This window comes from Rissa tridactyla, chromosome 5, assembly GCF_028500815.1.
Source record: "Rissa tridactyla isolate bRisTri1 chromosome 5, bRisTri1.patW.cur.20221130, whole genome shotgun sequence".
Taxonomy (NCBI): Eukaryota; Metazoa; Chordata; class Aves; order Charadriiformes; family Laridae; genus Rissa; species Rissa tridactyla.
The window spans coordinates 80,273,050-80,299,897 of record NC_071470.1 but is presented as its reverse complement, the minus strand read 5'-3'; the positions used below and the strand labels follow the sequence as shown (position 1 = coordinate 80,299,897).

Below are 26,848 nucleotides of genomic sequence, written 5' to 3'. Positions count from 1 at the left end.
TGTATCCGTATCCACTTGCGTCCTCTACCAATACGGCACGTGTCATGAACGGCGCTGAAAGCATAGCCCGAGAAGAGTCGCGGGGCCAGCTGGCCCAGCAGCACACCCCCAGCCACGGCCAGTCGCGGGTACTTAGGAGAGAAGCGTAAGAAACTGCGAATACATCACGTGAGCTTTCTCTTTAGGGTTGCAGCTTTTCGGAGAGCCATGAGTGAGTTAGCTCTCGAGGTTTGCATCCAGCTCCTCGTACTTTGTACCCGCTGATAGTCCTACCCTCGCGACATTTGTTAATGCTTTCTGAGCCCCTTTCTGGTTTTGACTTCCACAACGTGCAGCGGCACCGACTCCCACAGCTGTGTGCAAACCAGCGCCTTTTTATGTATTTGTAACCAGATGTTTCATATTTTCATTGAATTCATGCTAGTTCTCATCATAAACAGTAAATAACCGCTCACCTCATTTCTTAGCCACCTCTTTGCCTTTCTCATGTCCCCTCCCCATTGAGATGCCTTTAGAGACAACCCTCTTTTTTTCCCCTCATTCCAGCTGGGTATTCCTGGTGATACAGGCCTGACTGGTCAACGCTTTACCCCTTCTACAACCATTACTACGTACAGGGCAAATAAAGCGCAGAGTGGTTGCAAGGCAATCCTGTTTCAGAAGCATTTTATACCCAAATGCATAAAATAATATATGCTTAATCATACAGGAACTGACCACGGCTTGATAGAAATCTTCCTGTCTCTCGTAGCATCAACAGAGCAATGCTAATTTATACCAGACGCACATCTGGCCCAGCCAGTGTAAAGAAGCTGTTGAGGTGGAAATTTAATATTTAAATAGTACAAACCTACAGAATCCTGCAGTAAAATTGAATTTGGGTGAAGGATTATTTACTACTTTGATTATCTGCTAAAGATGGCTTATTTTTACAGCGAACAGAAAACTGCAAATAATTAGTGTCGACATGTTTGCTGCTAATGTAGTGTCAGTTTCATGACACCTACCCTAAATGCATTTATTCGTGAAGCGGAGGAGTGACGTGGCTAAACGTGGTGAGCGAAGTGACCTGGCACTTTAGGTTTCTTCCCCGCTTTGCTACAAAAGTTAGACACAGCCACAGCCAGCCACATACACGAACTATTTACGTAGAGATGAACTTTGATACATTACAATGCCCTTAAGAAGTCATAAAACCTCAAAAGCAGGGAATGTGAGAACCGAAATATTCACCACTAACCACACTAGGCTTTCTATGAATCAGGGGTTGTTAAAGAAACTTTTGGGACCAAGGCTCGAGCTAAGCAAGTTCTTAAAGAGAAATAGCTTATGCATCAGTCTCTTTTCCCCTCTAACTACCCCCAGTTCTTCTGCTGATTTTTCTTCCCCCTTCTGCTTCCTTCCGTCTTTTTAGCAGGATATAAAAAAGGGAAAAGGGATAAGCTGGGGCTTAATTTTAAGACTTCCGTATTTATTGCTGTTTGCAAAAAGTGGGACTGGTCCTGAGGCCAGGTGAGCGGTGCCCCCTGAGGGAGTGAAGAGCGTGTAGGAGAGCAATACGGTTTGCTCTTTGTCCTGGCTTTCCTGATCAAACCTTATCCTCCCTACCCTTAACGAAGCTTCTCTGTCTTTGCTATTGATGCGTCTGAGCGATCGCTAGTTTTAAGATGTGGCATAGACCTGAAAAAGATAAAGGGAGTAACATAATAGTAAGCTGCCGTGTGGTTTTTGTTAACTTTTACCTGACATTCCAGAGATTTAATTCAATGTCTCCGATTTTGGCCGTTGCCGGGAAGCGTGACGGAACAGAGAGGGATCACCTGAGTTTTGCAGTCCTGACCTGACCTGAGGCACAGCCACGCGTTGTGGCGCTGGGGCAGGACGTGCTGCAAAGTGCTTCAGAGAGCCCAAGAATATAAGGATGGCCGGGTGCATCTTTACCCCCATAGCACAGGATGCTTGTCGTGTTCTCCTCACATTATTTTCCTTGGACTAGCCCGACATTTTTGTGCAAGGCGATGCCTGTTGGGTAGTTGGAGCGTTTAGATAACAGCTGTAAGCAGCATTACAGCTTTTGCTTTTCTCAAGAATGATACGTGAATAGCATTGTTTCCATGCCCACCTTAATTGTACTTGGAAAAAAAAAAGAAAAACAGGTTGTGGAAGGATGTTCAGGGCCAACAGGAAAGTAATAATTCTTTAGATATTTATTTATTAATCTATCTTAGTCTCTTTATGCGCTGCGGTATTGCCCGCCCAGCGGGGAAGTCTTGTAGAACGAGCAACAGATTTCCCAAAGCTCAGTACTGAGGTAATCATGCACTTTAAGCGGGACTAGCAAAACTGGGCGTGCTGCAGAAGAGCCCCGATCCTACACAACAAAGTGTTTATGCATTTTACGAAACAGCAGCATCTGGAATTTTTATAGGGGTGACGCAGCGCTGAAATATGAGCAGTTTGATGCCCGTTTTTCAAGAATGGGTTTGAATCAAAGATGTTGAAGCACGGACGAGGCTTTCGTTCTGTAGTAGTACCCATTTGTTACTCTTTTTGAGTTATCAGGTGATTCTGTTCTTTTTGGTTTAATAGCTATTCTTTATATTTTAGGCCACCAACTAACTAGTTAGACGTAGATTTGATAAGGGACCTTCTAAGCACACATTCCTGTCAGTTTGTCCTTCATCACCAGCTACCAGGGAGCACTCGGCAACCTCACTTCACAATTACAAGAAGTTATTTGTGTTAGTAAAAAGCAGTCTATGCCCTTATTTAATTAAGATGTATTATTGTCGTGGAGTTTGATTACTGGTTATTATTTTTTAAAGGAAATATGAGAAATGGTATGAAAGCCATATAGAGATCTGGAAAAATTATCGAAATACCCATGAAAAATATCTTTCCTTTTGGATGCTTTGAACAGTTATTATTCTGTTGGATCTATCTCCGGTTCTTTCTTTTCTTAAGGCCTCTGTATTGAACTCCCTGAACTTTGTGGAATCACACTGAGATTCACAAGAGTAAGGCAAGATTAAGTGACAAGACTTGCGCCCGATGAGCACACAAAATCCCTTTTGAAACAAATGCAAAATAGTTCACCATAATACTAAAAAGTCTATAACCCCAACCTGATAATCCTAGATCATAAATTATGGAATGATCCTAAAATTTCTGGCAAGCCAGGTACATAAAATACAAAACAGCTACAAAAATTATAAAACAGAGTTGATCTTGTGGACCATTTGGTTAATTTTTCATGGTATTTTCCCATGTTTTCACGCCTCATTAGTCCATGTAACTATGGCATTAAATCTGTGCCCAAGGCCATAAAAGTGAGCATGAAATAATGAATCTAGGTCCTGTCAGCGGACAGGACCAGGCAGGAAATCTGTATGAAATGCACCCGATTTAGTGTAGTTTTCAACACCTTCTATTACTGAAAGTTATGAAAAAAGGCATCGGTTACAATTTAAGTTACGTTCTGGCAGATTAGACGTGCAAACTGGACACTGAGTTCTCATCCTCTTAGCATCGCCAGACAAGCTAGCGGTTTCTGTGTAATAGTCTTTTTTATTTCCAGCTAGACTGAAAAGGCTGTCTTTGCTATTTAGCGTAAATGTGCCCTGTCAAAGATTTTTCTTTTAAAATAGAAGGCAACGGCGCACTATCCATGGCCCAACTAGCAAAGACCTTACACGGAGATACTTGCTTTGGTGTAGTAAATTGGCCAGAGGGCCAAAGCAGCAATGCAAGGGATGGGAAAACCAGGGGACAAAATAAAGAATATAAATTGAAAAGGAAACAACTGTGCACGAATTACGGAGCTTCTCAGCTAAAAGAGTTTATTTCTGGCCCTTTACCCGTAGGATTTTTCCAATGATAACATGGCATAAGCAGTAATAAGACCTTCATGAATGATGTTGCAGAGAAATGATGGAAAAGAGATCAGATCCTCCGAGTTTGGGGGGATATTTTATGACTCTGTGCGTTTGTGCTGAATGCTTGTCATTCTGTTCATGTCGCTATGACTTTCATACGGTCATGAAACCTTATAATTCTACATAACCGAAATGAGCACTAGTTCACTTTCTGTACATCTCACACGTTACAAATAGTCCTAGCGCGAATTTAAACATTGTATTTAAATGTAATGAACTCAAAACCTATCGATGTTAAACCAGTGTAAGAAGTGGAATCAAAAATAGCATCAATTATTTACATAACCTCTGGAGAAACCTAGGCTTATATGGTGGTAACGCTTAAAAAAGAGAACTGTCTCCTCTACAAAAACAAGCAGTCGCTAGAGGTACTGAGAAAGTTGTCCTCCAGTTATCTGAACGTAGTCCAAGAACCGGTGCAGAACTTCAGGATGGAACGCAGTGGACTTCAGGTAGCAGATCTTGTGCATTGTCTAACTGCTTAATTTACTCACTTACTTCAAAACATAGATTCTTTAGAGTAGACAACATTGTGTCCTATTTTATTATAATATTGCTATAAATCAGAAGTGATTACTTTAAAGTAAAAAGGTCACAAATATAAACCTGGCGTAAAGACTAAGCAGTATTTTGCCGATGTCCTGGTTTGAGGTGCACAAAGTATGCAATTCCACAATCCTCAAAAGAGAAGGCAAGGCACCCGCTTCCTACACTTATATCTGGGAACTGTATACTTTCAGGAATTATGGGGTAAGCGGGAGGAGAAACAGGAGCAACTTCCTTTGACAGTATAAAATACTGATTTCAGGAATAGTTCCTTTTCCGCGTCCTGAGACTTCTCCAGTGGGAATAGCTCGCTGATACAGTGAGGAGAGATGGAGCGAGATGTCTTCCTACAGTGTAACATCAGAGCAGTAATGACTAGATATAAAATCTTGTAATTTAATGCTTTGAAAGGACAAACGTTTTGAAAGCATGTTTCCAAAATAAATCTGCGAAATAGCTTGTCATTTTCTTTTATTCACTGCTTCCAGGAGACTCGGGGCATTGTGCTTTATGGTTTCTCAACTCTGTGCAGAACCATTTTCCTGCAGAAAGAATGGTAATTTTTATTTTTTTTGCAAAAGCATAAGCGAAAGCCAAGGTGGAAGCAAACCTCCAGCACGAATCCACTAAAACGGTGCACTGTATCTTTGCAAATGACAGCAGCAGCAACAGATCCTTCTTCCCCATCCAGTGTTGCTCCAAATGAATTAAGATTGTACATCAAGTATATAATATTCACGATCAAAGATCAGTGTCGTTATTATATTTTTCAAAACCTATGATTAAGTTATCAGCCGCTAAAATCATGGTTGTGTGTATGAATTACACACTATACTACTTTTTGCACAATCAATACTGGTGTTCCAGTGGCAGTTCTAGTGGAAAGGAAAAGCTGGGAAAAAGCTCCTCTGGCAGAAATGGACAGCAATAGGGTCACCAGGTACGGAGGGATGAGCCACCACTGAGCTTTCGGGACACCAAAAAGCAGAACGAGTTTCCATCAGAAACGGCAAAACACCTAAAGAAATAACCTGTTAGCGGAGAGCAAAGCAGGTCCGTCAGTGCTTTTAGGAGACCTGCGTAGAAGAGCCTGCCCTTGAGTTCTTAGTTACGTAGGCTGCTATTTTTAAGGGGAACGGCAGACAAAAGGCTGGTCATATCATGCAAGCAGACCTCTATACACAAAAGGTATCTTCTGTATTTCCTTTTCTTTTCACCAGAAAGCTTTGAGTTTTGAGCTATGCAAGATGGATGAATGAGGACATAGCCCTGTCTTTGGAGTTTACAGTGTCCAGATTAAACTGAAGATATTTTCCAAAAGCATGTGTTATGTATTTAAGAAAAAAAGTTCACTGTGGGGTGATAGAGATCAACATTTTTTTCCTGGAAGAAGCTTTGTTTAGTTTCCATTAAGTAATGAGCTGCTAAAGGATTTGCTGCTACAAGAATCCGAAAAAAGACACCTTAAACACACTAAAGCAAAGCATTGTCCTGTGGGACAATTCCGTAGTACAAATTGGTGCCAGCAGGCATTCCATCGCCGAAATATCAACTAGAAATAGCTAAACACTGAAGATTTGTTCCAGAAACATTCTTGAGAAAATTGTTTTCCTGAAATACATAATCATGCTTATTTTTTTTACATTCCAGTGTTTTTACTGGTTTGGTAGCCTTGACAGGAGGCATGAATCACAAACTTACAAGCAGACGGCATTCTGCATTCCTTTTTGTGGAAAAGTCAGGCCCTAATGATTTTTGCAAGATAGACCAAGGCAATATGCAACATGAGCATTGCTTGCTTCGGTTTCATTTGCATAAAAATGAGAAAATAGGGTGCTTCTATAGTTAGAGCTAGAGACAGACAACGAAGAATTAAAGTCATGTCAAAACCACGTTCTTTATTCTTTACTTAGCTAGGTAGCAATTTGTTTTTACAAAAATGGTTAGTTTCAATGGAATACTCTGAGAAGTATAAGACTAGTAATCGTGAGCCAGAAGAACAGAAGAGAGAGGCAGGGGTGTCAGCGGAATTTCGTATCGAGGGATTGTCGGTCAACACACCAGCCAGCCTTTTTCATTCAAAAAGTTACTCACTCTTCATTTCGACACGATACCCAGTGTCAACCCACGTGAAATTTTTCTGAGCGCTCAATAGTCACAATTCGGTTTCTGAGCTGTTGGTTCAACTCAGCTCCTTGACAGTGTTTCCTCTTCTGGACGGGGTAGCCTTCCAGACTACATTTGCTTGCAACAAACTCTAGCTCATCATTAAATTAATTTCAGTTTAAAGTCCAGCATTCACTTTCTGCAAACGTACTTGTCAAAACAAGCAAATAAAAATGAGCGCAAGCGTTTGCTGGCAGAGCGGTGAATATTTTCTGGTAATGTTTTTGTTGCGTTGCTCCTATCATACAGTCTTCTGTAAAATACACGAGCAGTAAAAAAGCAATAAGCAATTGACCAACACACATCCATTTATTTACAAACAGTTTCTTGGAGACGACTTGAGACTAAGACTCCGCATATGTCCTCAGTTGCATGAGAGGATATGTTTTTTATCTAGCCGCACAAGAAGATCGCATCTTTAGTTTCTACTTGTGAAAGCGAATTTGGCATGACATCAAGCCTTAGCTCCTCACACAGACTCCTTTCTCTGCAACCAGACGTATGCGGACCTCAAAGCGGTGGGTTTAGGCTTACAGTTACGTTGTGAGGCTCCTGGGCTGCAACAGCAATCGCTCGAACCAACCCCAAACACCAGAACTCCACATCAGCTTATCAAGAACTAAGTACGCTCCAGCCCTACTGGAAGCCCAGAGATTTCAGCTCATTCTAAACAAACTGCAATTAGCTGGAGGCTGACGGAAATAAGTCCTATCAGCTTCGGGTTTGAATTTCACTGGAACAGCCTAGCCCTCTGGACATTCGTAGGGAAGCCATGTATTTCCAGAGGTACCGGGACTCCACGCCGACATCCTACCCTTCCACACCAGAATGGTTTTGAAGTTGTTTGGACAAAGGAGCTTGGAAAAAAATCTGGATTAAAAGAGTTCTTCCTTGCAAAGGCATCAAACGGAGGATGGTAACGCACACAGTTCACTTCTGCTTGAAGTGCAAAGCTGACCAGTTCAGCTTGCAAGACCTGTGTAACGTGAACAGTATTATTATTCTAGCCATTTGCATACGGCTTTTCCTGTGTGAGCACCGGAAAAATATGTTGTGAAGACAGTAGATCAAGTTGTACACAGATTTCAGTGGGTATACAGCTCAGGTCACCGAATATCACTTCAAGGGCTCTCTGTCGGACAGAAAGACAAGCATTACTTGTAAAAGGGCTCCAAGTATGACTTGTACAAAGTCTGGGACTCCTTCGCTTCTTGGCAGTTGGAAGAGCTTGCCAACTGGTAGGATTAGACCTGATATTCATACAGGAGACAACCTGGAGCTCAAATCTGCGTTTCTGCTTTGAATTGGGGTAAGCAACTTAATTCTCCAGAGACAAAGTTTCGACAGCCGTAAAAAAAGGTTTGAAAGTCCTATTTTCCCCCAAAGGGAGCATTATGAAGTGAACTAATTAGCACTTAGAAAGGGTTTAGGGTTTCAGGAAACTAAGCACCATGGAAATGAAGGGCACTGTGATCCCTTTAGAGTGGAATACTTGCATTTGGCAAGTGGGTGAGGACTTTGGCTTTTCGCCTGTGCCTTAGCATCTCTGAAGCGTCACGCATCCTTATCAACGTGTTGTTCTCTACACTCACATCTGTATACCATTTCCGGAGAACAGTTGCTTTTATCATCCAAAAGTGGCAATTTCCTTACAAGTCCTTTGTTTCACTGTTACTCCACAATATCCTAAAAACAGATACCAGGGGGTTTTCCTTGCGTTTTTTATTTCAGCTAAAGACAATCCTCCGCTCCCTCTGCTTAGAAAAAATTTGAGTGCAGCCGTGGTTCTGCTTTCGAACTACAGAACACCCTGAGTTTTACACTTCACACTCGGGCTACTGTTGCGTAGAAAATATTGATGGTGACAGCAATGAAAGGAAACAGCCTTTTCGAGTCGTAAACTCCTCGGTGATCTGCCTTTGTTTGCTGGACTCAAAACACGGTATGAATGTTCTAAATTAAGAATCAAAGCACTCCATATTTCTGAGTCCGAGTGTAAATTAAAAGTAGGCATTTATAAAATGCTTCAAGCCCTTGACCAACAGCCGGACATCACAGCCCATTCCACAGTCAGTTTTGGACTGGTCCATGAACATTTTATATACAGTTGGGCATACATCTGAGAAACACCCCTGCATAGCAGCACTTCTTTTTTAAAAAACACTTTCATATTAAAACAAAGGTGTAAGTAAGCTGGGGCAAACCAAAACACCAAATGCAAACACCTGTAAATTTTCAGAACTTTGAGATCTTAACGAAACTTGCGTCCTGGATCCCAGCATCCTCACACCGATTATGAGTTTACTGAATGGCTGGAGACTTCAGAGTGGATGAAATCCAGTCACCAAATGCTCAAAGGTTCTAAAACTCAAATACTTCTCTGAATTTGAAATATGTCCTGAGTTTCTCTTTGTACCGGAGAGATAATTTATGTTGTATTTGGTACGCATCCATTAAATTATGCAAACTTTTTAAATGTGCAGCCTTACAGTAAGTACATCAAGAGCATTCAGATCGAAAGAATATTTCGTGATATTTTCATTCTGTATGTTAAAGAAGAAACACAGCAATACAAAATATGCCATTTTGAATGTGTGCTTTCAAAGGTTACTCTGTTAACTGCATGTCAAGCCAAATTTTTCAGAATTGTATTCTTGAGAAATAAAGCTCTTGAGGAGACACATAGCCTGTAATGACGCTACAGTCGCAGTGTTCAGTTTAAAAAAAATCCTGAAAAATAAGTCAGAAGAGATTTGAATGCTTTGCAGAAGATTTTCCTTATCCCTGAAAAGAGGAAAGTTAAAGTATGGATCTTAAATATGTAGCATTCATTAGCGTTATGTCTGTAATACTGCCTCGCGTGACCACATGGCCCATCATAAGCCAGTTAGGGAAGAAGGATCTCAAGCGTAAGTGCAAAGCTGAATAGTGAGGTTCCTTATTGAAATGGAAGGCTGTATCCAATGGATTTCCTGCTGGGGTCTGCCCTGGGTTCAGCGCTATTCAATATTCTCACTACTGACCCAAACGGCAGATCACAGCACGGGCTCATTGGATTTAGAGACAGACGAAGCCTGGTCCGTTGTAAGTCCTTTGGAGGACAAGTCTACGTTGTGATAAGCTGGAGATATGCATGGAAAACTTCAGAGATTTTTTAACTTGTACAAGTGCAAGCACCACACTGGGGAATAATAACCTGCTCAGGAATAAGAACCCCTCAGGAATAAGAACCCCTCAGGAACAATAACAGGGAAAGTGGAGGAGGAAGAAATTCAGATAGAAAAGGGTATAGAAATTAGAGTTGCCCACAGACAGGACGTGAGTTAAGAACGACGCTGGTGCTACCACAGAAACGTCGCTCTGGAATGCAGCTGGCAGGCAAGTTTGCGGAGGAACCCCTTTGCTCTCCTCAGTGCTGATAAGGTTTTAACCGGATTATTGCGCCTAGGTCGGGGACCACACTTCGACAAATTTATGAACCGGTCAGAGACATTCCCGAAGATAGCAATAAAAATGATAAACGGTCTATAAAATATGAATTACGATAAAATATGGGAAAAGTGGGATTTTTAGTCTAAAAGACCGAGGGAAGGCTTGATAACAGGCTTTTAGACACGTAGAAGGCGTATGTGTCTACAGAAGTAACAGGCTAAAATTCAAGCAAGAAGATTCAGATTACGTCTTCAGAAACGTTATATAATGAAAGGGCCGTGAAGAACAGAAGAGTTTGACTGAGGTTTTGTGTATCCCTGCCGAAGATTTCAAGGCAGGCTGACAAGTGCCTGTCAGGAAGGAGCCAAAGGTTGTTGCTTTTGCCTTGGATTAGGTGACTTCATCTTCCTTCTGGACCTATGATCCTATAGTTTCTGTTTGCTCTTTATCTTGCTTAATTCAAAGCACTAAAGGTCATGACGTACACCAGACTGCGAAACACATTTTATTGCAATGAGCCACGTACGTGTTTCTGGTTCCTTACCTCCTACTTTCACTTTCGACTGAAGACAAAAGGCAAATTATTATTGCTCTCATTCGAACCGTTTTTTTCACCGAAACGCCAGCTTCTCTGTGACAATCTAGAAACTTCAAGGCTCAAACCTGCGAGACATGAACATTGTGGTCCTTATTCAGACAAACAATGAAGGGCAAGAAGAGCCAAACACGTACTTGCTGCTTGAGGAAGAGTGTCCATGTCTGGCAGCTTATTCGGAAGGCTCGTTATCATCTAGGATTGAGCCGTCAATGTTGTTCAGGAGACTGAGCTGCATGTATTTCACTCAGGCAGACAGAAAACAGAAAATTAAATCTTGAACACTGTCATAAGTACCTCCAGAACATCATTTGTTGTTTAATTTACAGCTTCAAGCAATTGGTACAGCTCAAACCGAAAGGACAGAAATCGTGCAAGTGACCACAGGAACTAAGACATTTTCTTGTATCGCCAACAATGGCATTAATCCTTCTATGGAGATGACTAGAAAAGTTGGAGCGTAGGGAAAAATGTATTCATTTTTTCAAAACCAGCCCAAGTGTTCTCTGAAATTCCCACCCACAGCTCGTTTGGAGGTATTGCGGGGAGTAGCTGCCAGGCAGAAACTGTAATTATAAGTCAAACCATGCCAAGCCGACACAGGCATTGTTCAAGAAGTCACGCCGAATGACAATCCAAGCACACAATGTGGAAAGAGGGTTTGCCAACAATTGTAATTTGTGAAAAATTATCTCAGTATTTTGTTTCACTTCGATATTAACATTGTTTTTAAAAAACGTCAGCCAGTTACATAGGGGCTGGCTGCAGGCCAGGAGTGAAACAGTGATGAAGAGGGCCATTAATGAAAAATGCCAAGCCCTGAGTTTCGCGTCATTAATATTTATGACATAGTGTGAAGAGTCTTATTTAAATGCCACTTTGTGTGTGGGTTGGGGTGGAGGAAGAGACGGGTGGTAGGGGAGGAGAATTAAGGTATTTATGCCAAAGCGTCAAGGCATCTTGATGGGGAACAAAGCCCTTTACAGACACAGGGTAGCAATAATTAGTCTAATGTTTGGATAGTTACACTTTATGTGACCTCTGAGTTTAATGGCATAAAATTGTAAATTCTGTCAAGCTGCCAAGTGGAATGCATTTGGATGGGTATTTGGAAACCAAATATAATTTTTAACCATCATCTATTATTTTGGGCAAATTGCCTAAAGTGGACTGAACCTCAGATGCTTATTTCATGCCGGCCTGCTCCTCCTGAAATGATGTTGTAATTTCAGGCAGACAATACGTTTTGTTTAACGTGATGCTATAACTCCTACCGCTGCCTGCTGAAGTCCCACAGATTTCCTCCCTTTGCCGACAGCGGGCGAGAGACTGTGTGCTGGCAGCCAGTTCTGCCCTGGACCCTTCCAGGCCACAGGAGGTGATCAGGCATTGCCACATCCAGGACTTCCATAACCAGTGGCGTTCGGACACTTATTTCCTGTAGTATTTAGGTCCCTCCGTAATGAATCGCTATTCCCTACTGTTAGTGTGACCTGTCCTGGAGTGACAACGCTCTGCGTTTCGTCCCATGGACGCAGCGAGTCACTTTCCTGCTTTTACATGATTCACATCAGATTTGCATGAACTGTGTAGCCAGTCCTCATCTCTCTGTTTTTAATTGCAAATTGTCTCCTTTTCTTGACATAAATAGTCTGTTCTATGTCATAACTTAATTCCTGCAAACCGCTGTGTTTTTTCAACTTATGTTGTTATGTCAAGAAACAAACGAAGTGCGCTCTACACATCCTATTTTTCATGCAAGTCTCTGGCGTGCGTATTGCTTACATAAAAATACAGCATTGTTTAAAAAAGAGAAAAATTTAGAGGGAGCTGGTATAAGATATCCACTTTTTTAAAAGCAGCAATTCCTTGGAGGTTAACTTCTTCAAAGGACAGTGTTTCACAGGCTACACAGAAAAATCTGCTTTTCCAAACGCAGAGAACCACCAAGTGAAATCAAATTTACACTTTTATACGAAGGAATCCTCATATTTGTAGCACTAAAGTATAAAATGAAATAATATTCCTGATTCTAGAAGTCACTCTTTAACATGCATTATTTGCATTAATCAACAAATTAATATAATTTTCAGTTGCATCAGCGACTTACTGAGTTTTCCTAGATGTCTCTGATATTCCTTATTGTTCTCTTTAGTCCTGACTAACCTAAAGAGGTTACTAGAACCCCTCATATGATAATTTAGGGGCTTTGCTACTTCGTTTCATTCAACAGATCATAAATAAATTTAAGATTCACTTTATTGTAGGTTACCTCCAAAACATTTTATACGCTTTGGCCCAAACCAGTATTTACCTCATCAGATTGTCTATCCTGCTAATTTAAAAAAAAAACCAAACCCAAAACCAAAACAAACCAACTGAATTATTCCATAACTCTGGAATTTGTCTTTGTGCTTTAATACAATACAAACAAACCGGCACCTTCAGGAGCATTCACTAAAATTGTGTGCTTCCCTTTGGAGCGCCCAACTCGGATTAAAACGATCAACACCCAGACTGCCAAAGCCACCAACGTTCTAACTGTTGTCACATGGCTGTGTAGATCTCCACCATTCCTGAAAATACGGAACCATCCCCCTCAAGCCAAGATCACAAAATCTGGGAACAGTAACTTGAACAGACTCTTCTCACGACGTGATCCTGATTTTCAGTGCTTGTGTGAAATGAATGCAGACTGCCAGAGCCCCGCTTTGCAAGGTGCATTTCTTTGTGCATTACGGACAAGGAGTAGATTTCTGCACACACTCGATGGTTGTATTTCCTTTTCAACAACTCCTATGGTGGCTCTTGAAATCTGACTTCGACTTTTATACGTTTGCCAGCCTCATCTCAGGGTCCACATTAATAAATTCAAAAAATGCTCGTTGCCATTTCAAAAGAAACCTCCTTTGAAGGAGAAAAAACTCTCTGATAATTCTAGGACGGGCGTGTTCAAGACACATGTAGGATGCAGGCTGCTTCGAGGGCTCGCCTGATGCTTTTATACTGCGGCAGTGTTAAGTTCAAGGGGAGGTTGCCCAGCATCTGGAACTGCTTAGTTTTTACTGAGCGTTTTCTACTGAGCACTAAGATTATCTTATCCCTCGTTATTACCTCTACGCAATGTGTGTATGTATGTGTGTGTGTTTCAACAAGGTTATCATTCACATAATCGCATCAACCAAGTGACCATTTTAGACACAGTTCCTTGGCATTTGATCCATTTCCTGAAAAGAAGGGAAGGTCTTTGATTTCAGGCCTAAAGAGGGTCGCTGGAGAGCGACCCCAAAGAGGCTGAACACTGAGTTCAATTGAATTGATGATCGGGACGTCTCAAAAGCAAGCGTGTAGGTGAAGAGTTCGGCTAATAAGGTCCCTGACTCCTAAGTGCTCTGCACCTCCTGGGAGGCACTGAGACCCTCCAGCTGCCCTGGCAGACAATGGGAGCTGAGCCTGCTCCGTATTTTGCATAACCCAGCTATAAATGCATTACACTTAACTGCATAATCTCAAGGATAAGAGAACATCTGTCATCCCATAACAGCAAACACCATCTGGTTTTGTGTCACTATATTCCTACTTACTTGAACAAACGAAGCTCAAGTGACACTGGGCATTGCTTCAAAGGAAAAATAAAACGTACTTACACTTGTTACTTTGCCCTTTTGCACGTTTTGAAGAGCTGTAATGAAAGGCTTTGCCTACAAAGGCCTTCATTAGAATAATTTGCTATTTGTGCTTTCTCTGCTGGCGTCTCAGAATTATATCATTTTTCTCTAACCAGCTCGTGGAAGACATCCAAACTAGTTATGAAATAACTCACCTCCCATTACTCCTGACCTTAGCCGGTAGCCTGTTTCTTTGTTAAAGATAATATCAAGAGTTCTTGATCTTTTCAGCTTCTGCCCCAAAGAAGAATGGCTTGGTCCAGCCTTCTGCTTCTCTTTGCCGGTACTGAAACAAAGGAACAGCAAAATTAGCAGAGTGTCAGGCCAAAAATCTTTTCTGTAAGACTAAACTAGACCTCTGGAATGTCGCCAAAAGAAACTTACAGTTGAGATGGTTTGAACACTTTGTACTGTTCATAATTCATAATGACTTCTTATTAATATTTTTAATGTCTGAAGGAAAATGAAATTATACTTTACTGCGCCGTGGAGTCAATTTTTAAAGAGGTTCGAATTATCCTCTCCTGGCTTTTGGCTACGGCCGTTCCTTCTGTCACTTGATGAAACAGATAGCAGAGCACGTGCCCTGGTCTAAAGTAGGAAATGGCTCTTTAAGAAGCTTTGCAAAATCCATCATTTAACTCGTTGCTACAACGTACAATAAGGGCAGTTAATCCTAGCAATTGATGCTGTGCTTGCCAAACTTAGCCCTCAAGGGACTGATGTGCCGAGGGCCCCCAGAAGAGCGCTCGACTTGAAAGTCAAACACAGGGGCTAGCGGTAGACAAGGCTGCTCAAGTAGGCCAAACGAGCCAAATCTAAACACAGCTCTGAGAACGAAGAGGAAATCAGTGGAGAACTAGAACAGCTTCTATAAATCTAGAGAGGCAAAAATATGTTTACTTGGAACCTTGGAATTCAAAGCCAATTTGTATCTAGTGTTTGGTTGAACTTTTCAGTCAACATTTTACAATGTTTGTCATTTTCTACACAGTTTGTACATTTTATTATGATTTATGATCACAATCATCAAAAACAATCTCTCTGTTTCCCTAAATATGTACAGAGGCAAGCTCTGTAGGTAGGTTTTACTGCCTACTTGGCCAATTACATCCATGCGTACATACCTTCAAAGAATAAAGCATTTTATTTGGAACGCCCGCAAGCTCACAGGTGGAGCTGCAGTTTTAAAACGACCAGCATTTCTAAAGCCCCCCCAAGTCTTCCTCCACACAGCTGAATTCCACACTTGCATCTCCATTCTCACCATCAAACGGAAAAGTGACCTCTCAAGGTAATGTTTAATATTAGTTATTATAGGTCTTACGGCAGCACTTCAGAACCTGAATTTCGTGTTCCCACTCTATTTAGAAGAGTGAAATATCTGTAATACAAAGCTGTCCTGTAAATTTAGACTCTTAGCTCCTACCAGACTAGAGGTAGGAGGAGGAATAAGCTCTGAGAGAGGGGAGGTTTAGACTGGATATTAGGAAAAAATTTTACACTGAAAGGGTTATCAAGCATTGGAACAAGCTGCCGCTGCCCGGGGAAGTGGCTGAGGCACCGTCCCGGGAGGTATTTAAAAGACGGGTAGACATAGTGCTTAGAGATACGGTTTAGTGATGGTTTTTGTCATGAGTTACGTTCATGGTTGGACTAGATGATCTGAAAGGTCCCTTCCGACCTAGGCGATTCTGTGATTCTATGAAATGTTAGAAACCAGCTCCATTGACTTCCCATCCAGTGCATTACACAACGGAATATGCCGACTCTTAAATTATCATGAAACCCGTAGCAGCCTTTGAAGTGAGGCTCGTGTACTTGTGTGTCATTCTCCAAAACTCTCTTCTAGGAGACTAAGAGAAAGCTTTCCATCTCCTTGCACGCTGAAAATAAGAATTTGTGAAAATGCCCCACGAGCACATCTGGAATAGCCTCCAGTATTCTGCTGCCATGAGAGCTGGCCTTCAAACACAGGCACTGCAGTGTTTGTCTGGTTTTATCTGCACCGCCCGCTGAAATACAGCTCAGGCATAATTGAGCTAGTTCTGACCACGCTCCCTCTGCTGCTGCAAACAGGTTCCTTATTAGCGCTGACATTAGTGCAAGCTTATTTATCTCACTCTCCCTCAGCTACATTACTTCTCAGAATGCCTTCTCAGCATTAAATTAAATTGTAAATTATATTGTAAATTAAATTGTTCTTTTTTTTCTGGCTGTCTTTGGTTTCAGAGAGGCCTCACTCCTCAAACAAACAGTACCAAAAGGCCTTCGAGAAGAAGACATAGGGAGAAGCCACTTGTCTTCTTTTCGCTGCAAATCAACCGGACGAAAAGGCTTCTGTCATAATCACACTTCTAGATTAGCATTTCCTTACATTTGTTGACATAATTCACAGGTAGTTAAGTCCTTAAGACAGATATTTCAAAATAATCCAGGTTAGTTCAAGTTTTACTAAGAGTAGTTTGAGTTGCCTTTTTTTTTCCTCTGAATTAATGGCGTTTAGCACAAATTTCCTGCATAGTTGTGGCACCAAACTTTAGGGATCGGTAACCTCTGCTGGAGGAAGGACAAGTCTTGATAAGAAACTTTAACTAATCTGCACTGGGGGGCATTAACCTTATGAGTCCGAGTAGCTGGAGCCTGAACAGGACCCAGCTCAGCAGCCTCCCAAAATGACTGTCTGCCAGAAACGCGTCCTGCATCGGGGACGTGAAACGAGTCAGGAAAGTGTCCTTCTCTACAACACTACATATAATAAGGCCTGTTCCCCTAAATAATTTCAGATCATTAACCATTTCATCAGTATCGAACGCTTCACTTCAACCCCCCACTTTCTGCTGTGAATTATCTACCCCTTTTTAAGGGGAAGTCACGGCAATGTAAAGTTATTGCTCAGGCCAGTGAAAGCCTTGTGACAAGCAAAGGTATAATGCATCTTCTTTTCCACCAGGAATATGACCTGCCATACTGTAGAAAGCCCTTAGGACGCTGAAGGAAGGAGCGCTAAGGTACTCTGATCCATTTTGGTCCCCAGTGAGGTATTAGCGGAGTTTATCATCTCCCCTTTTAAAGAACAGAAACCTAGTTGACAGTAAGGCAGTCACAATTTGTCCCAAGAGACTATCATTTGGCAGATGTCTGACCGCTGTAGCCATTTCCCAGCAATTCCCTCTTGTCTTAATCCCATATGAAGAGTATTAGATACTGGCAATCGTTTTATTGGCTAAAGCTGGCATAGCCAAAGCTACACGCTGCTCTACCTTGCCAAGCAACGGGCCTGTGAGCACCCACCAGCCCTCGCCACTGCTGCGCAGCCCCTGCTGCGTAATCGGATGCTGAATCTGCGCCACGCGGAGCTTGTAAGCGAGCGTAACGAAAATTTTCCCTGAAAACTTTTTCTGATTAAGCTCCTGGAAAGAATGATAGTTTTTTTTTTTCCTTTTAACAGAAGGCAAGTTCCAAAGCGACGATTTTATTCTTGCAGCGGTAAAAGGAATTTGAAGTTTCCCTAATAACCAAGTACTTTATGGTAGAGTGCAAAAGCTTCTGAGATATATATGTTTTTCCAGTCTGGTTGGATAAAAGACTTAAGGAGCCTTTCAGGGATAACATGCAAGAGTATCCATTTGCTCCGGTGATGAAATAAAAGCCTCTCTTCTCCTGCTGTTTATAACTGACCCCGACAAAACCCATTTCTCTCTTGCTCTGATCTCTCTCGTACTCTTTTACACTGGTCAACTCAGAGTGCCGCCTGTTGTCACCGACAGTACGGGGAATTTCCAAAGGAGACAGAAGTCTTGCCTGTACAAGCCGTAGGTGGATGGCAGACTTGTAATCGTCCTGGCTGGAAATGCGAAAGCAGGCAGGGCAACGCGTCTTCCGTCAGCAACAGGAATAAAGCCTTGTTTGACAGTTTGCTGATTCCTGGCTGATCTCGTAGAAAAGACCAATTGGCAGCTTCCTCCACTTCCAGTCACTAACGTACTTTCCAATAGCAAATCACTTGATTCGTGGAAAAATAGTGATTCAAAAGCAGAGATCAATGTAGCGTAGAAGGCAAGCGAAAGGTAAGCTATGTCACAGTAGATCCCATGGATTTCTAGTGTGCCTTCTGGCCACGTTCAGTGAGGTGACAATGGCAGGCTGGTGTTTCAAGCCTACGTTCCGTCCACTGCTCCATATGGGATTCGGAATATTTGTTGTGAATTGAGCACACCTTCCTCCCCTCCGCAGTAATCCTTTGACACGATACAGCACCTCTTATTTCTCTTATGTAAACATTTTTCTAAGTGTTAATGAAGGAAAGCTTGCTGTGCCTTTGTAAATTAAAATAATTTTATACCTGGTTGGCAGCTGAAGTAACCCGAGGCAAAGATAATTAAATAATGTAAATTATTGCTCATGTTCAGTTATGAACTATTTTGGTCGGGGACTATTTTTTATTTATTTATGCCCAGAAATAAATTAATAATTAGTTATAATAAATCATCGGTTACAACAAAAATAGTCCTAGATGATGACAGTGGTAGAAACGGAGTTAAGGAATTCTGACACTGCTATATCGAGCCACTAAAAATTAGCCAATTAGACAAAAATGGCAGAAAATCAGAAGAAAGCGTAACTAAACCCGTACTTGTATATGGGAAGAAATGGCGCTGCTGGAAGCCCTGCTGATGAAACTGAGAACTTGAGCCGCTAAGGTACTCAGTGTCTCCCTCCGGTTCATAGCTCCAGCTTTCCACCCATCTTTCCGCAGGTCTTTTATTGCTGGTCTCTGCACCGCAGCCATAGATTAATTTGTGAGGTGGAAACTCTTCATTTCCACAGAGAAGCCAATTCAAACAGGAGAGCGTGCCGAGCGAGACTGGTGTGCTCCCGGCCCGCGCTAAGCCCCCCCTGTCGCACGCCTCCGGCCCTGGGCATGGCCTCCCACCATCCCTGCAGCACAACTGTGGGGACAGAGCTGGCGGCCGCGTCCCACCGCAGCCTGCCCGTGCCCGCCGCGCTCTCCCTCCGCGCCACGCGTGCACGGCAGAGCGCGCTCTGGCTCTGAGAGCAGCACCGGCAGCTGGGGACATTCAGGCCACCCAGCTCTCCCGCGCTTAGGGCAGGGCTGGCTGCGTATGCGTGCCTCTATCAAAAAGTAACAGCCACCAAATATCAAAGACTGCTTTTCCTCTCCAAACTGAATGCCTGTTGTTTTTTCTCAAAACATGAGTCCATCTGCGTCTTCCCAAGCTATGGACGTGCGGAGACATCTGCGTCATTTTGAAAAAAGCATGTGTGTTTGCTTTGAACGGGAAGTTGGAATTGCCAAGAAATAATTGTCAGGACCCTTTGTTGTTTTCCTTTTTCTACCTGCTATTTCTGAGCAAAAATGACTCGAATCTCCTCTCCTTACCAATGTAAATCTGAATTAAACTCACAGAGTTACGGAAAATAAGGTCCTTAAAGCACCAGAACAAATATTGTTGAATCCAGAGGATAGCTATTTACTTCGTTTGATCATACAGATAACCTATATCTACGCTGAGCTCTTACCGAACATCACTGGACTTCCTCTGTGGCAGCAAAGTCCCCAGGGCTGGTCTGGATCGTCCACTGTCTTGGTCACTCAGAGAACTTCAGACTGATGGGCAGGACTAAGCATTCCCGTGGGGACAGAGACAAGACCATTTCTGTAAACTACTGTGGTACGCAAGCAGTACAAATGCCATTTTAGAAAAAGCTGCAGGTGGTAGTGTAAAGCAAAACTGTAACAGCTTTTAAAGCAAAATCCCCAAGGTGAAACAAACACATTCCCATCATCCAGATTTGGCACTTCCTTACAGTTCTGATAGAAACACCACTTCAGGTGCAGATCTCCCAAAGAGGACAAAATATCATTTTGAATAAGCTTCTGCTTTTCACTACGTTGGCATAAATCTAGATAAACCCTAGGGAAATGAGTCACTCCAAACAGACAGCGTAGGGTAAAGAGAAGAATTTGACCCGATGCGTAAAGTCTGACCGTGCTTCTTAAATCTATTCAATTTTGCAGTAGTGATGAGAATATGACGGTGAAGTGGACAGCAAAGACGAATCCGGGTAGCACTGCAGCCATTTCTCATCCCAAGCCTGCGATTTTCTACTGCATTTGGTGAGGTTAATGATGGGCGTGAATCTATGTATCCTGTCGTTACCACAGAAATATGAAAAAATGAGCCACTCCTTGCCATAAAATACCCGTCTTTCCTAATTCCTCCTTTTTTCATCATCACAATTAATTTAGTTTATTTCAAGGCAGCAAATACGTAAAAGCAAAACATTTTGTTTGAACTCTGCAAAAGATGTGGGACTTCCCCGAGGGAAACCGAGCCACACAATGACAACATTGTTCGTTAAAAATACGAAATCTGCCATGCCATGCGGTTTATGACTTATCCTTTCTGTGGCCGGAGGGCCGTTATTTTGATAATTGGGATGATAAGCGCTGGAAAGAAATCAAAATCTTTTATCCAAATCTTCCGGATGTATTCTTAAGATACAATAGTTCTTCATTATTCTTCCTTTTTCTTTGGAGATTGCATTTGGAAGCTGCAGCTCATCCTTAACTAGTAAAAGTTTACTTACACACAAGGGAACTGTAGCATGAAGTGTTCAAAATGAATGAGATGAGACTAAAAAGTAAACAAAATTTAAATATTTTTGCTTCTCAAGACCAAATTATCTTTTCAATCGCATATTTTAAATCTGATTTACATTTCCCAAAGTAAGAACTTCTGGCACGACCCCTGAAAATACAGACTTAGGGGAATAGAGTACAATTTCATAAATATTGGTGTTTATCTTCAGACGCTTCCGGATTAGTAAGTGAAATCACAGGTTTATCCATCAAATGCAAATCCAGAAAACCTTAGCTAGTAGTGGCGTTATGCAGCGATTTGGAATTGATCTAAGACAGCTATCGGGTTGAAAGAAATCGTCTTCCTATAGGAGCATCCTTGGTGTTCATAAGACCTCTGTCTTAAAATCGTATTACCGAAATACTCAAAAGTTAGGGGAAGCGACAGATTTCCTCAGAGAGAGACCTATCTCTGGACACTCCTGGCTTTCTTCTCCCAGACGTGATTTCCCCGGGGGAGTGGTAGGAACTCTCTTTGAAGGCCACAGTTTTTGCTTCAGAATGGCTCAGACTGTTCTGAGCTGCAGGTATTCTGAAAAACAAAATTCAGTTTCCATACAAGGTTAAAAATATTCACGGAGCCCTCTCCCACATCAGACTGCAGGAGCTGAACGCTGCTATGCTATCAATACAGTCAGTATATTTTTCAGGAACAAAATATAAACATTGAGTTAGAACACTTAATATAAGTTTGCTAAGTACTTTTGCTTCCTTTCTTGGTCATGGGTATGAGAAAGTGTTTGTTTAAATGCGGAGGAAAATGAATAGATTCCCCAGACTTCCCTCCTTGGCCAGCAAATACACCGTACGTTGAATAACACACAGTGAAAAGGGAAAAATTAGATTCTCTTGTTAAAACAATTCTTGTCGGTTATTAGTTTGCTTTTTTCTTTTCCTATAAATGTACACTTAGGGCCACCTCAGTTTCCACTGACTTCTATAGGGACTGGTTTAGTCCTTAGGGATAATGGGAAAGGTCTTGGTCTAAATCCCGCGCTCACGTGTACTGGCGTTCATCCCAAGCGACTTCCCGACCACTCCGACAGCACCGCTGAGGAGGACGGGGGAGACGGCAGTACTCTCTGGAACTGCCCTGAGGGTGAAAGCTCTCGACGAGGAGGTTTAGTCAACCACAGCACGCGTGAGGCCTTGAGAAGAAGAGGATACTCCAGCCCCACGCCTCTGCCAGGCTGCTGCGCAGCAATGAAGCGGAGAGTCAGAGGCTGCAGAGCTGCCAGACACAGCGAAGGAGTTAAACCACAACCTGTAGGAGAACGCGCACTTAAGTAAATGGCGTCTGTGTGCTGCCTCCAGCTTTCTTCTTTCTATGAAAACTTCCAGTGAGTAGGAACTAAGCCCACCACCCATCTGGAGGCTGTTTGGCAGCGTGCGAGAAGTGAGGGTTTTTATTCCAGTCACTTTCCAGTCGACCGTGTTAACATAAGAAAGTCATTACGACTTTCACTATTGGCAAAGCTGCAGCGACCTGAGGGAGCCAAGGGATGTGAACAGGCAGAGACTCATCTAGGACGAGGAAATCTAAGTGACTTTTCAGGCACATTAAAAGGCTCTTTGAAGGGCGAGCCCTGCACGGTGCTCTGTGGATAAGGACCTCGGCCCCAGCAGTGACAGACCAGTGCCTTTCACAAGGACGTCAAAGTTCTTACATACAAATAAAGCAGAAAAGGCTTCTTTCCTTAATTTCTGGGATATGTAACTTTCAAGAAGGAATTTTAATGCAATGTGCATCTGTCATTTCCTACCAGATCCGCGGAGATGGACTTTATAGAGTCTGATAAAGACGGGTCTATGTGTTAACTTCACATCCCTTTTCAGTGAATTTCTGCCTCATCTCTGCCGTGTCGAACATCTGTGAACGATCCTGCCAAGACTCTGGAAGCTGGCGAGGAGCTACCAAGCGCAAGTGAAAAGCATCTGTGCTGCCGCTAGCACAGCTGTATGAGCGATGCGGCTCGTCGGCCTGCGGAGCACGCCCCGTGCCAGCTGTTTGACAGGACGAGCTGGAGGGGAGATGGACGAGCGGCTCTCTGAGAGAGGGCCGGGGCACACTTCAAAAGCATTTTTTCCTTTCGCTCCCTTGCTTTTATGCGCTGCGCGTATCGCTTCAGTTATTTCACTTCTTTACTCTGATAAACATTAATAAAACAGCGAGTTCTCCTCCCAGCGCTGATTTTTTTAATACTTTCTTTAGGCAGCGAGCTTGCAGCCTGCTGCTTCGCCGGGGTCAGACAGCTCAGATTACACGGCCACCTTCCTGCCGCAGCACCCCGGGATTTACGCAGAAAGTTCCTATTCTACTTAGTGAAAAATCAACAAGGCCTGCAGCACAACCAGCTCCCTTGTAATGTCCTGTACTGCAGGGAACATTGCTGTTGATTACACAAATGTTTCCACCTTTAATGGCTGTCTTTAAATTGTTCCGTTTCATTGTGTTGGGCTCAGCTCAGCTCTGCCGAGGAATAAAGTATCGTCATATTTTTTCTCATTTTTTGGAATAAACCCAGGTTAACCTGAACTCAAATTGCCCGTTTTGTTAACAAGGAGGAAAGTAATGCTAAGAAAAGCTTTTCTCATCCTTTTGAAGGCCTTTTTTCTTTTGCGTTTACAGCTCTTTTTATTAGAGCTTCGTGAACATCTGTGTGGACAAAGTTGGATTGGCATGAACAGTACACAGAGAGAATTTCAGGCCCCTAACAGAGATTTGCGATCTCCGAATTACGTTCTTGATTAAATAAAACACATTTTGACAGGCTCAGAGGTGCCTTTTAAAGGTCAAGACATCCAGCCAGAGAACAGAAGCGACACGATGTACCAAACACAAAGGCCCGGTCCCAAGGACCTTGGCTGAGCAGCCCCGATCTGTGAGCAGCACACGGCGAGGTCAGGCGAGCGATAAACCAGCGCCACCAGTGTGCGTGGGCACACAATAATGGCTCTACTGCTATTAACTTGTCTTTCTAAATGCTACGAAAGACGAGTTTTCTGAGGGAGACTCAAACAGGAGACGATGTTGTGCTTTTGCACTGCGGTATGAGGTATTTCCAAGCACCGGTGATGAGAAGAGCGCAAATGAGAAGGAATACGGTGAAATGCGGCGAGAACACCCTAGACACCAGAGAAGAACTTTACTCTTGACCCGGAAGCTGGAAGGGTATTTACAGGGTCATGGGCAATGTGGAGAGGGACATTTCTCTGATTCCTTCCAAAAAAGAAAGTAAAAATAGGAGGGCAGATGAAAGTTAGGCTATCTTCACGCTGTTTTTTGAAGTAGTGGGTAAGAAATGTTTACGTTCAACCTTAGCAGAGGGAAAGAAGCGAGAGAGCAGGTAGATTCCAGCCTGAAGCGGGCGCGCTGTTTGTTCTGGCAGCATCAGAATCACTCCAGCTGCACTTTTTCTATTTGGATGTTGCGACTGACAGATTTTTAATTGAATTATACTAACACTGCAGCCAGCGAAGAGCCCGCACAGGAGAGCCCTCACTGTCTGACACCTGTCTGGGATGGTGCAGAGCTCCAGTGGAAGCTCCAGCGCCGGGAGGCTGTGAAGCGCTCTGCCACGTGGGCACGTCCTCTCCAGGGATGTTCGGTGACACCCGGGCTCTCAATGAGGGCGTTAACGCTCTGTCTCTTTTCAATGGGGCTCATTTTTTTGAGATGTTCACGCCATTTTGCTGTCTTTATCTTCCCACCAGATTTGCCTGATGCTGGTTAGCGGATTTGAAGGATCCTGGAGTTAAAGGAACTGCCAGATACTCAAAGACACAGATAAACACACAAACTGAAAGACACTCTTTTTTTTTTTTTTTTAATTAACTTGTACTAAGAGCTTCGGAAATTATTGTATATTACGGTTCATGAGCATAGCTCTTCAGAAACCGCAAGACTGCTCGAGAAAAAAGAAAAGAAAAAAGAAAGAAGCTCTATTTTCGAACGAGGGGGGTTGTTTCAATCTGAAGCTTTCCTACTGAGACGTAGAGTGATCAAACTGTCCTAATGCTTTGAGCCGCTCCGGATGAAAAACAGGCTGAACCTTCGGGGACCAGCGCAGCGAGTAAAAACTGTAAGCAACTGAAAACAATAGTACTATGCATGTTTCAGCTCAGTGCTCAGCCGGGTTGTATCTGTGTTAAAATCTACATCCTACAAGCTTTTATGGCTGGAAAGCACTTGGGAGGACTCCCAGCATTCACTTTCAACTTTACCGACTAGTTTAAGAACGACTTATATTTCTTGATTTTCTTTCCTTATTAGTAACTCTAAGCACTATAGAATTCCCGTTCCTCTTGTTTATATATGTATATATTTATATCCTTTTTGTTATACATTTTTCCATTCTAAACAATTCATACTTTAGGAAGCAATAGAATTACAAGATTACAGCAACGGCAAAATTTGTTTTCCCTAGTAGTAATATTACGCTCCGTGCATCATTTAAACTGAATATCAGTCCACGTAAAGTTAACATCTTTCAACCTCACTAAAAATTCAAAACCATCAAGAAGACTGATTTGGGGGTTTTTCCCCACTTTTGCTATTTTTCCTACCATCCAACTCTGTATTCTCTTATCTCCCCAAACTACCTGTGAGTAGCAAAACCAGGTCGTATTTTTATTTGCACACAGAGAAAGACCAAGACATTAAGAGTCAGCCATTAAGTAACTAAAGGGAATAGCTGTGATTTAGCTCCTACAAACTAACAAAACCATTTTGCCTAAGACAGAAATGCTGGAAGGATAAATGAATCCACGTCTGAAAGGCACTTCAACAGCAGATTGAGAGGAGAACGTAAATTTATCAAAAGAACTATTCGGGTCAATTATCAATAGTATGTTGGATTTCCTTTACGCTGAAAGAACATATGGTGGCAAATGTTTCCTGATTTATCCTGGGTTTTCAGGACCTTAAAGTAAGAGCAGCGGCAGAGATGTTGTTCAGGGGGGCCTGCAGTAGCCGTTCTCCTGTAAACACAGAATCCAATCCTGTCAGTACCAACTTAATAAGCGGTGCGATTTCCCCACAAAAGCCATAAAGTCAGCTGTCAAAGATAAAATAGGTTTTGGCAGTTACAATCGAAACGCGTACACTGCAAATTCAGATTACACAGTATAAAAGTACTGAAGTCCGGTACTGCACGTACTTTTCTGCATATGCTTTTCTCTGTTAACGTTACTGTACTGGCAGCATTCACCACGCGCGCTAGCTAGCACCTAAACTCTTATAAAGCACAGGAAATCCCGCTTCTAGATCACTAACAAAGGAAAACAAAATGACGGATAAAGGCCACGTACCCCCCCTCCCCAACACAAATCCTGCCTTTCAGTCTGTTTCGCACCTCTCCCGTCCAGCCTCGTACGGAAAGGAGGAAAACGGCGAGGGATAGGTGTGTGTTGGGTGCAGGATGAACTGAGAAGCCGGGCCGCGGCTCAGCTGTCCTCACAGGCTGGCCCACGCTGCGTCGCCTTTCATGTCCTCGAGGCTGCTCAGAGTGTTACTGGAGCCGCTAGAACACCACACGAACTTCTGTTCCCACATAACCGTTTAAATTGGGAAATAGATAAAATTAAAATTAATTCAATAAGCTCAAATAAAAATTAAATGTTTTTTTTTCTTTGGATTTCTAAAAAGAGACCAGCCTTCGCAGCCGGAAAGCAGGAATGTCAGGCGCAGCCCGCAGCTCACAAGCAGTTGGAAGGAGTTTTAGGGTCATCAAAAGTCTCCTCAATATTGTTGTTCTGAACTGGAAACATTTAGCAAAATTACGTGCTTATTTCCATATCCCTGTCCCCATGTACCTAGCTCTTTCTGGCGGCTTTGTTC

At 42.7% G+C, this 26,848-nt stretch overlaps 1 protein-coding gene across 2 annotated transcripts in view; it reads left to right on the top strand.

Annotated features, from left to right (window-relative positions):
* The window catches only part of PDE5A (phosphodiesterase 5A), a 128,620-nt gene that overhangs the window by 30,627 nt on the left and 71,145 nt on the right, over positions 1 to 26,848 (top strand). The window contains exon 2 of one of the 2 annotated variants that reach the window (XM_054202115.1): positions 24,724 to 25,091. The exons of the other annotated variant lie outside the window; for it this stretch is intronic. The gene's annotated coding sequence lies outside the window, so the exon portion shown is untranslated. The remainder of the gene's footprint in view (positions 1 to 24,723; positions 25,092 to 26,848) is intronic. 2 annotated transcript variants of the gene reach the window in all.